This window comes from Triticum aestivum, chromosome 7B (genome assembly GCF_018294505.1).
Source record: "Triticum aestivum cultivar Chinese Spring chromosome 7B, IWGSC CS RefSeq v2.1, whole genome shotgun sequence".
In the NCBI taxonomy this organism is placed as follows: domain Eukaryota; kingdom Viridiplantae; phylum Streptophyta; class Magnoliopsida; order Poales; family Poaceae; genus Triticum; species Triticum aestivum.
Window position 1 is genome coordinate 109,047,508 of NC_057813.1, and position 9,622 is coordinate 109,057,129.

Here is a 9,622-nt window from a genome sequence, read left to right on the forward strand (position 1 = left end):
TTCTGTTGGAGTACATGCATCAGGCTTTCTTATCAAGCCAATGTATGCTGACTTGGTCAACGGCAGTTACCTCTTTCACAAGATGTTCATTCGGAAACTCGTGTTTTTCTTAAAAAAAATACGATTAAAATCTTTATCCGGTAACTTCACGAGGGGTTGTCTTAACCAAACATAATCAAGCCAAGCACAACTGGAACGGTAGTAACTGTTTTGCTTTTGCAACAAGGAGGAACCAATTTACCATTTGTTTGTTTCATGGTGTTACACAGTTCACGGAACTATTGTGCCGGATAGGGTTCTTAGCTTCCATTCTACTACATCCAACTAGTATTTTTATATGTAATAATGTTTGAAAATTGAGAGGGTTCCATAGGCAACTCAAAGATCAAATCCAGTGGGACTGTGTGCTTTATCTTGGTCTATTTGAAAATATTGTAATGTATTGTGTTTACCAACAAAAGAGTTCCCAATTTTTGTAGGTTATCCACTTGGCTATGCATTAGATTCAATACAACGTGTGGAAGTGCTGAATCCCTATACTTACCTACGGACTTTGTTGCTGCTTTGCTTAATAAAATGGCTATGTTAATCACTTGATGCAGAGGCCAGGGGTAATCCGCTTTTTGAAAAAAAGAACTGCTAAATCCTTATATTTTTGGGCGTAGTCACTTAGAGATGGTAGTACGAGATATGTTGTCTACCAGTAGCATTAGCCATACATAAATGTAATATGTAATCTCTGTCATAGTTGTCTGTAGACTTAGTTCATGGTCGGTTTTTAGTTTACAATATGTAATACCTCATTCGCTGTTACCGTGTGCATGCAGACAATGCAGAGGCTGGGAGCTACCATCTTTTGTTGTTGTTGAAAGGTTATGGCATTAAGAAAGATGATGACCATAGTGCATAGAGCAGCTAGCCACTGCGCCAATGTTGACTTCCTTTTTGTACATAACTTTATTAATGAAAATTTACCGTAGAACAATTGTTCTACGGTTTTGGGGTCAAAAAAAAATGATGACCATTGTTTTCCTCATGTTATGTTATTAAGAAAAATATATTAATTGATTCAGTGCCCGGATTCCAGGTTCTTTGTAAGTAGCCTAACTCAACTTTTATAAAATCTGAAGTAGGTAGGTAAACACCTACTGTTTCCCGTCAAGAAGAAAGGAGGGCAAACACTGTTTGACCTGATTTGACGAGAACCCGAATTTCAAATCTGCACGGCTGCACTACTCAACAGATTCATCTTTTTCTCATATACTCAAAATATGTATAATACTGTCACACCAGCGCAAGTTAGTCCATCAATATTCAACCCACTTTCTCCATAGATGGGAGCTGGACAAGACTGTCCACACCTAGAAATACTTATCTGAATTAAAGATGTCTAGTTAGTACCAACATTTCCTTTGCCGGTAACTAGATGGGACCATGCACCTAATAAGTTAGCACTACAGAAAAATAAAGGTACTCTCGCCTGTTCTATCGTTTTCCCTTGCGATATACTGGGATCCGTCGCCCCTTGGCACCGCCACAAGGAGCTGCCTCGTGGCCTGTCATCCCCGACGGGGATGCCTCCGCCGCCATGTTCGGAGCCGCTGCTTCGGGTTCCATGCACCGCAGATCGGTTGCACCCCTTGCCGAGTCCGTTGTCCACGGTGATGCCGTCAGGAGAGTAATGCTACAAGCACGGGACTTCACGGTGGTTTTACGGGTTAATTAAAGATTAATGGTTGTAATTTAGTTAATTACCATGGGCCCCACCACTTAGATTTTTTTTGAGGGAACCACCACTTCGAATTTGGTGTGTGTTGGGGGGGCGGGGGCAATTAGATTACAGCACGTCCTCCACCCCGTGAAAGCCTGTTGAAACTTGCGCGGGAATGTAGTATTGTCGGTCGCAGGAGGAGGCTCTTACGCCGCCATGGACTTCCCTTCTTGATAGCCACGCCACGCCGCGAGAAGCTAGGTCCCCTCGTCCGCTTCACCGGCAGCGCGTGGGCATTCCCAACGGCCGCCTCCGAGGACGACAAGGGGAGAGGGGAGGGAGGAGTGGGTGGTGGCGGGAGGGAGGCTAGGGTTTGCTCCCCCGGTCGCCCTGGAGAAGATGATGCGAGAGAGCCCTCTTGCCGACCTTAAAAACATTTTTAAAAAAATTGTCAAGAGCAATAAAGTCGTAAGGGCATCTCCAAAGGAGACCTACAAAGTTCTGGTATATGTTGTGCGGATCACTTTTGTTAATTTTTGTCATTCAATGGGGACCCCTGTCAGTCCGTGGAGCGATTCAAATAAAAAACAAAAGGGGGAGCTCCACGGGAGTCCGGACATGCACTCGACCAACACAAAGCCTCTGTGTGGTTCTCCCCTCTCCTCTCTCTCTCTCCTCCCAATCGGACATCGCACCACAATATTCCATTAGAAGCAACCGCATGCATGACCCCCCTCTTCTCTCTCTCCTGCCAACCGGACAATAAGAATTAATTTATGTGTAGCTTTGGATGACTCTCTTTTGCATCATGTCCACGGACCATGTCTGGACAAAAAAACAGACATTTTCTGTGTCCATTTCCGGGTCAGCGTTGGAGAAGCCCTAAGTGGCTAGTGCACTATGAAGTTTTACATAAAACTTTCAATCTATTCATCAAATATCAAGGTTGAATATTAAGTTAGTAGAATGAACACCGAAAGTAATAGAAATTACAGATATGTAGACCACCTAGCGATAACTACAAACACAGGAGCAAGTCGAAGACGCACCATCGTCATTGCCCGTCCCTCACCAGAACTGGGCAAACCTGCTGTGCTACAAAGTTGCAATTGGTTACCGGGGAATTTGTAACCTAGTTTGGATGAAGGTTGCGTAATAGGCTACCCACTATACTTCGTTTATTTCTTATGTTGTACTCCCTCCGTTCCTAAATATTTGTCTTTCTAGAGCTTTCAACAAGTGACTACATACGAAGTAAAATGAGTGCATCTACACTCTAAAAATGTCTATATATCCGTATGTAGTAGTCCATTTGAAATCTCTAATAAGACAAATATTTAGGAACAGATGGAGTATATCACACCTATTAACTATATTTCATTTTCCTTTTTGAAACATTATATAAAAATATTTTTCTCTGAGAGTTAAAACTTTTGGTTGTGTACATATTCGCATCATGAAAGGCCGACAAAGGCGTCTCTTCCATTATTTCAAAAAAATTAATTAACCTTCTGGCGATTTCACATTGAACATTTCCTACATGGTACAAAAAGTAACAAGAACAAATAATGATAGGATGGTCCTGAATTTCCTAGTCCTTGTCAGGATTCCGTTTTAAGCAAAATTAGTGGTAAGTAGACGGCTGCTTTCAAAATCTGAGCATTCGTTGAGTATATATATGACAAAATTCTGTTACCAATATATAGCCACGTACATAGACAAATTGACGTGTTCTGATGTCAATAATGGAAGTGATGCGCCACCAATAGTCATATGTCCTTTGTGTCAATAATGGAAGAGAAAGGAAAAGAAACACACATGTCACCTCGTGGGGTGGTGTGGTACGCTGCTGCATCGTCCGTTTTGGGAGGAGAAGGGCTGTCTTTTCCCTTTCATCGGAGAAAGTCAAGATTTAACTGCTTGATATAAACATGCGGAATTCCAGATGGTGGGCGCTTTCATACGATGGGTCGGATTTTCTCCACGTATGCTTTGCTCCCACACAAAAGGGACGTTACTTGCACTTTCCTTCAGCCCCCACAGGCAAAAGTAATGCCATTGTTTTTCACATTCTTTAAGCTGATTTTGTTATTTTGTAATTTCGAGGTATGTGCTGAACTCTGCTCAGAACATTAGTGCATTCAGCCACTTCAATTCAATTTTTTTTAATAAAGGAGGATAACCCCCGGCCTCTGCATTTGGGCGATGCATACGACCACTTTATTAATTATTATTACAAGACCTTACAAAGTAATACAATAGTAAGACTAAAGCCGCCGTCTAAGCAACAAACTGTCGCTACACCTATCCAGTTGATGAAGAGGGCAGATAGCCTGGGCCTAATACCAAACAGACATCGCAACCAAACCTAACATTTAAGACCTGAGCTCCCATCCAGGACGCCTACCGGGCATGGGTCTCACTGGTCCGGCGTGCACTCAGAGGCCGCCGCCGCCAACTGCCACCGCTCCGTCTTCAGAACTGTACTGATGCATCAACCTTGCTCGGTCCAGCTATTGTCGACGCCACCACGGCACCTCCTCCCTGCGCGCAAACAGCTGAGCATGTCGCGGTCGCCACTGATACACCTCAGCACCATGCTGCCAACAAGTACCACCAGCCGACATAGCTTGAAGTCTTTGGAAGATCTGTCGTGCGTAGCACCTGCGACCAGGCATGACAAGGCGTAGCACCTACCGGTCAGGCATGACTTGACATCTCCACCGAAGCTCCGTTCAAGACGAAGCCGCTCCACCTCCAGCCTCTCTGAATGGGAGCACCCCAGGAAGACACGGCGAAGAGCTGAGCACCACAATCACCATGAGAGTCAGACCAGCTGTCGGCGTTCTGGGAACGGGGGTCCCCAGACTTGCCTGCCTGCGGCCTACGGCGTGGCTCAAGGGGCGGCCCAGCATGGCCCATCTTCATCAGCACGAGCTCAAAGACCCTCGCGAGGTGCCAAGCCTCGCGGGGCGGACGACATGAGGCTTCCTCAGGAGCGGCCTCGTCAGGCTGGCTCGCGAGAAGGCGGAGAAATTAAGGCGGGGTACCTCACGAGGTGCCCATGACGCAAGTCATGACGACCAAGGGCGCCAGGCGGGCGCCAGGCCGCGCGGTGTCCTCCCTTTCCTCTTTGGTGTAAAGGGAGCAAGCACAGGCGAGAGCATCAAGCAAAGGCATCCATTTCGGTGCAACAAGACCAAGACCAGCAGAACGGCATGATGGAGGTCATCGTGGAGCCCAAGCCGGCGTCACCGCCAGAGCCTTTGGCAGGCGAGGACCAACTTTAGTCAGGATAAGTATACTAGATGTTCCCCTTCAAAATGGCCAATTGTTGGCGCCCTTCCCGCTCAATATTTGGGAAGAGTCCCAGGGCCTTTGCCTATAAATAGGACTAGCCACCACAAGGTAGAGGCATCCGACCATCACCAGGAAACCAGTAGAGAGAGCGACTGAACTCCCCCTAGTAGTTCATCGCACCAGCCGAGAACAGACCCTCGCGAGGCTGTTCTTCCTTGTATGGTTCATCATCAGCCCAAGAGGCAATCCACCACACCACACACTGGAGTAGGGTATTACACCACAATGGTGGTCTGAACCAGTATAAACTCTGTGTCTCTTGTGTTGTTCCTTTGATTGCTTAGATCATAGCGAGGCGGTGAGGTGCAGGTAGGTAGAGGGCGAAATCTCCGCGCGCACCCCAGTGTTCGAATCTAGAGGGTCTGCTGGAACCCGAAATCCGACATTTGGCCCGCCAGGTAGGGGTGCGCCGGAATTCGTCTTCCGCCGCCCTGTTCTTCACTGACCATCGCGTCCATGTCAGACGCTCGTTGGGCCCGCGCCGAGCGCCGAGCTGCTCTCGCTTCCCGTGTCGCCTAGACGGCCCCCGTCGGCGGCCACCCCCGCCGTTCCCCGTCGCCTGCCGTCAACGCCACCACCGGCCCGGTGGGGAACGAGCAGCAAGCATCGTCCCAGCATCCATCCATGAGGCGAGATGGCCGCACTGCTACACCCTCGCTCGCCTCGGCTGGCTCTTCGTCCCGCGCGCCCCGCGCGGCCATGGAGGCTCGAGCTGCGCTCATCGCGGCAAACGAGCTCCTGCGCTACCGCCCAGTCGATGACGTCTACGAAGAGTGGCTCGACCGCGTCGCCGAGCTCGTCTGCGCCGCAAGGGGCACCACCGCGCCGTCCTTCTCGCTGCACCGCGCCACGCCCTACGCGGGCAATGAAGCTCCGGGGGCGCCTCAGCCGCCTCCCCCTCAAGAAGGCGCCCTGGCCCCAAGGCGCGTGGCCCCTAGGCGGAACCCGCTCCGTCCGGCGCCAGCGCAGCAAGAGCGGAGCTGCCAAGAGGTTCCTCGCCCCCAAGAAGCTGCCCGAGTGCTCCCTGCTCCGGTCCGTCGCGACCACGCTCCTGTTCCAGCACGCCAAGACCCCGCGCTGCTCCCAGCTGCAGCGCATGGGGGCCCGCAAGACCAAGCTCCTCGTCAGCAGAGGCCTCCCGTGGCCACAGCAGGCTGCCGCGCCTTCACCATCGAGCTACGCAGCGTCGCGTGGCCCTGCAAGTTCAAGCCAGACCTGCCTCCTCACTACAACGGCATGGCCGACCCTGCAGAGTTCCTCCAGCTCTATGAGCTAGGCATCGAAGCCGCCAACGGGGATGAGAAGGTCATGGCGAATTGGTTTCCCATGGCGCTCAAGGACGGGGCCCGCACCTGGCTCCTGAACCTGGCTCCAGGCACGATCTCCTCCTGGGACGAGATGCGCACCCGTTTCATCGCCAACTTCCAAGGTACTCGCGGCCGGCCACCTGCCGTGAGCGACATGCGCCGCATCAAGCAGCAACCAGGGGAGACCCTGCAGAAGTACATCCAGCGCTTCAACAACGCACGTCTCAAGATTCCCAAGGTGACCGAGGAGGCCATCATTTCAGCCTTCTCCGACGGCGTGCGTGACGTTAAGATGAAGGAGGAGCTCGCGATGCATGAAGATCTGTGCACTTCCTTGGAGCTGTTCAACTTGGCAACCAAGTGCCCCAGGGCTGAGGAAGGGCGCCTTTCCCTCCTCGAGCTGCCAGCCGCAGACCCAGAAGAGAAGAAATCCAAGGCCAAGGATGTGAAGCGCAAGGGGGCTGCCGTGCTCGTGGCAGAACTAGACACCAAGCGGGGCAGAGATCGGCCCGAGTCTTTCAAGAGCAGCCGATACTGTGTGTACCATGACCTCCACACCCACAACACCAACGAATGCCAAGAGCTCCGAGCCGTGCGAGAAGGAAGGGTCGGCCGACGCCCCGACCGCAATGATCGTGGCTATGGCCGAGGAGGAGGAAGGAACGCAACACGCTGGGAAGACCGTGGCCCTCGCCAAGGGTGGCGCGACCGACCTCGCGAGGATCGCCGGTAGGATCAGCCTCGCGAGGGAGACTGGAGGGTTCAGCCTCGCGAGGATCATCCGCAAGGAAACGCAGGCCTCCCTCCATTGCCTCCGCAGCTAAGGAGAAAGAGGACCATCATCAGGACAAGGGGGCTGGGGGCTTCCAGGAGCCGCGCGCGATCGCCTGCATCCTGGGCGGAGTTCAAGCCCTAGCCTCTCAACGCATCTTCAAGCAGTTCGCCCGCAAAGTGAATGCAGTCCTCCCCAAGCTTGAAGCTACGCGCCCCCTCAGGTGGTTGGCGTGCGCCATCATGTTCAGCTCAGCGGATCAGCTCAAGTGCGTGGCCACAGCTGGAGTCCTCCCAATGCTTTTCTCCCTAGTCATCAGCAACGTGCAAGTCACCAGGACCCTCATCGATGGCGGGGCAGGGCTCAACATCCTGTCCGTAGAGACATTCAACAATCTCCAAGTGCCTTACGATCAGCTTTAGCCAACCAAGCCTTTCTCCAGAGTGACCGACGGCTCCATAGTTCCAATTGGGCAGGTCCGCCTCCCTGTCACCTTCGGGGCACGCAACAACTACCGCACCGAGCTCATCGACTTTGACGTCGCCCATATTCGCCTGCCATACAACGCCATCCTCGGGTACCCAGCTCTCGCCAAGTTCATGGCCGTGACTCATCACGGCTACAAAGCCCTCAAGATGCCAGGAAGTGGCGGAGTCATCACGGTGCCTTGTGAAGAAAGAGACGCAGTGTGCTCCCTGGAACGAGCTTTTCAGGCCGCATCACTTGAAGACCCAGATCGCGGGAGCGGGAGGCTCCCTAAGACCGCCCCCAAGAAGAAGAAGACATCGCTAGGCCCGACCCCTCAGGAAGAAGGCCCCTCAGGGTCTGCGCCTGCTCAGGGGGCACCTCCTTCTCTCGCATAGGGAGGCGCGCTCGGCGCCCTCCTCAAGCAAGGCTTGGGGGCTCCACTTGCTAAGGTCACGAGAGAGGCGCTTGGGCACCACTTGGAGGCGTGTTTCAAAACATGTTTCCCTCAGGAAGGAGCAAAGCAAGGAGGGCCAAACCCTCAGGAGTTCGTCAGTCAGATCACGCAGGAGTTGCAGGAGTCAAGAGTCATGAGTGGCAGCCGCCGCTTACCCGCCGCAGCTCCCCATCTAGGAGAGGATGGCGGGCTGCGCATCTGCATCGACATCCCAGGGCTCAAGCGAGTCGCCTCTCAGGAGTGCTTCTGGCCCTCACGCATGGGGCGCTGCGAAGGCCCGCTCCACAGCTACGTTCGCACGCCCTACGGCTTGCCAAACGTGGCTGCGGTGCGCCAGCGCCTCATGAGGAGCATCGTGGAGGCTCAGGAGGCCAGGCTTCTGCAGTCCTGGCAGAGATGGAGATGGTTCGCGAGGAGCCACCAGCGCCTCCGGAGCCTCCCGGGGCTCCAGGGCCTGGGGGCTCGTGAAGATCGGCTCCCGCAGCCCGCTACGTCTGCTACTTCAACACCCCTTCATCGTCAACACTATCAGGTGACATCTTTCAAGTTTCGTTTCCAGCTGGGAGCGCCCTTAGGGCTGCATCATTCCCAGGCCGCGTGGGTCCGTCCCTGCAGCGTGTATCCCTTTTGTTCATGTTTTTAGCTTACCTTGTTGGGGGTGCCCCTCGGGCTGCATCATCCCCAAGTCGCTCGGGTCAGACCCAGCGGCGTGTACCCCTCTTGCGTTTATTTTCGGGCCATGCATTCGACCCATCATGCTTGTTATTTGATGCCTGTCCGTGGCACCTCTTCTTCCTTCATGCCGGCAGCTTGCGCGTTAAAGGGGGGGGGTACCTGAGCATCGCAACTCAGGGCTCCTACTGGCTCTCTAGCCCTCACCCCTGGCTTTGTCCACGGCATCGCGCCCTGGCAAACTAGCAACGACTGAGACTCGCTCGAGGGCCGGGACCCGAGGACGTAGAGCATCGACATCTAACCAAGCTTGCGCGTTAAAGGGAGGGGGGTACTTGAGCATCGCGACTCAGGGCTCCTACTGGCTCTCCAGCCCTCACCCTCTGGCTTTGTCCACGGCATCGCGCCGTGGCAAACCAGCGACGGCTAAGACTCGCTCGAGGGCCAGGACCCGAGGACGTAGAGCATCGACATCTAACCAATGTTGCGCGTTAAAGGGGGGGTACCTGAGCATCGCGACTCAGGGTTCCTACTGGCTCTCAGCCCTCACCCTCTGGCTTTGTCCATGGCATCGCGCCCTGGCAAACCAGCGACGGCTGAGACTCGCTCGAGGGCCGGGACCCGAGGACGTAGAGCGTTGACATCTAACCAAGCTTGCGCGTTAAAGGGGGGGGGGGTACCTGAGCATCGCAACTCAGGGCTCCTACTGGCTCTCCAGCCCTCACCCTCTAGCTTTGTCCACGGCATCGCGTCCTGGCAAACCAGCGACGACTGAGACTCGCTCGAGGGCCGGGACCCGAGGACGTAGAGCATCGGCATCTAGCCAAATTTGCAGGAACACATCACAAGTTGAGGCCTAGTGCCAGACGCAACCTGCC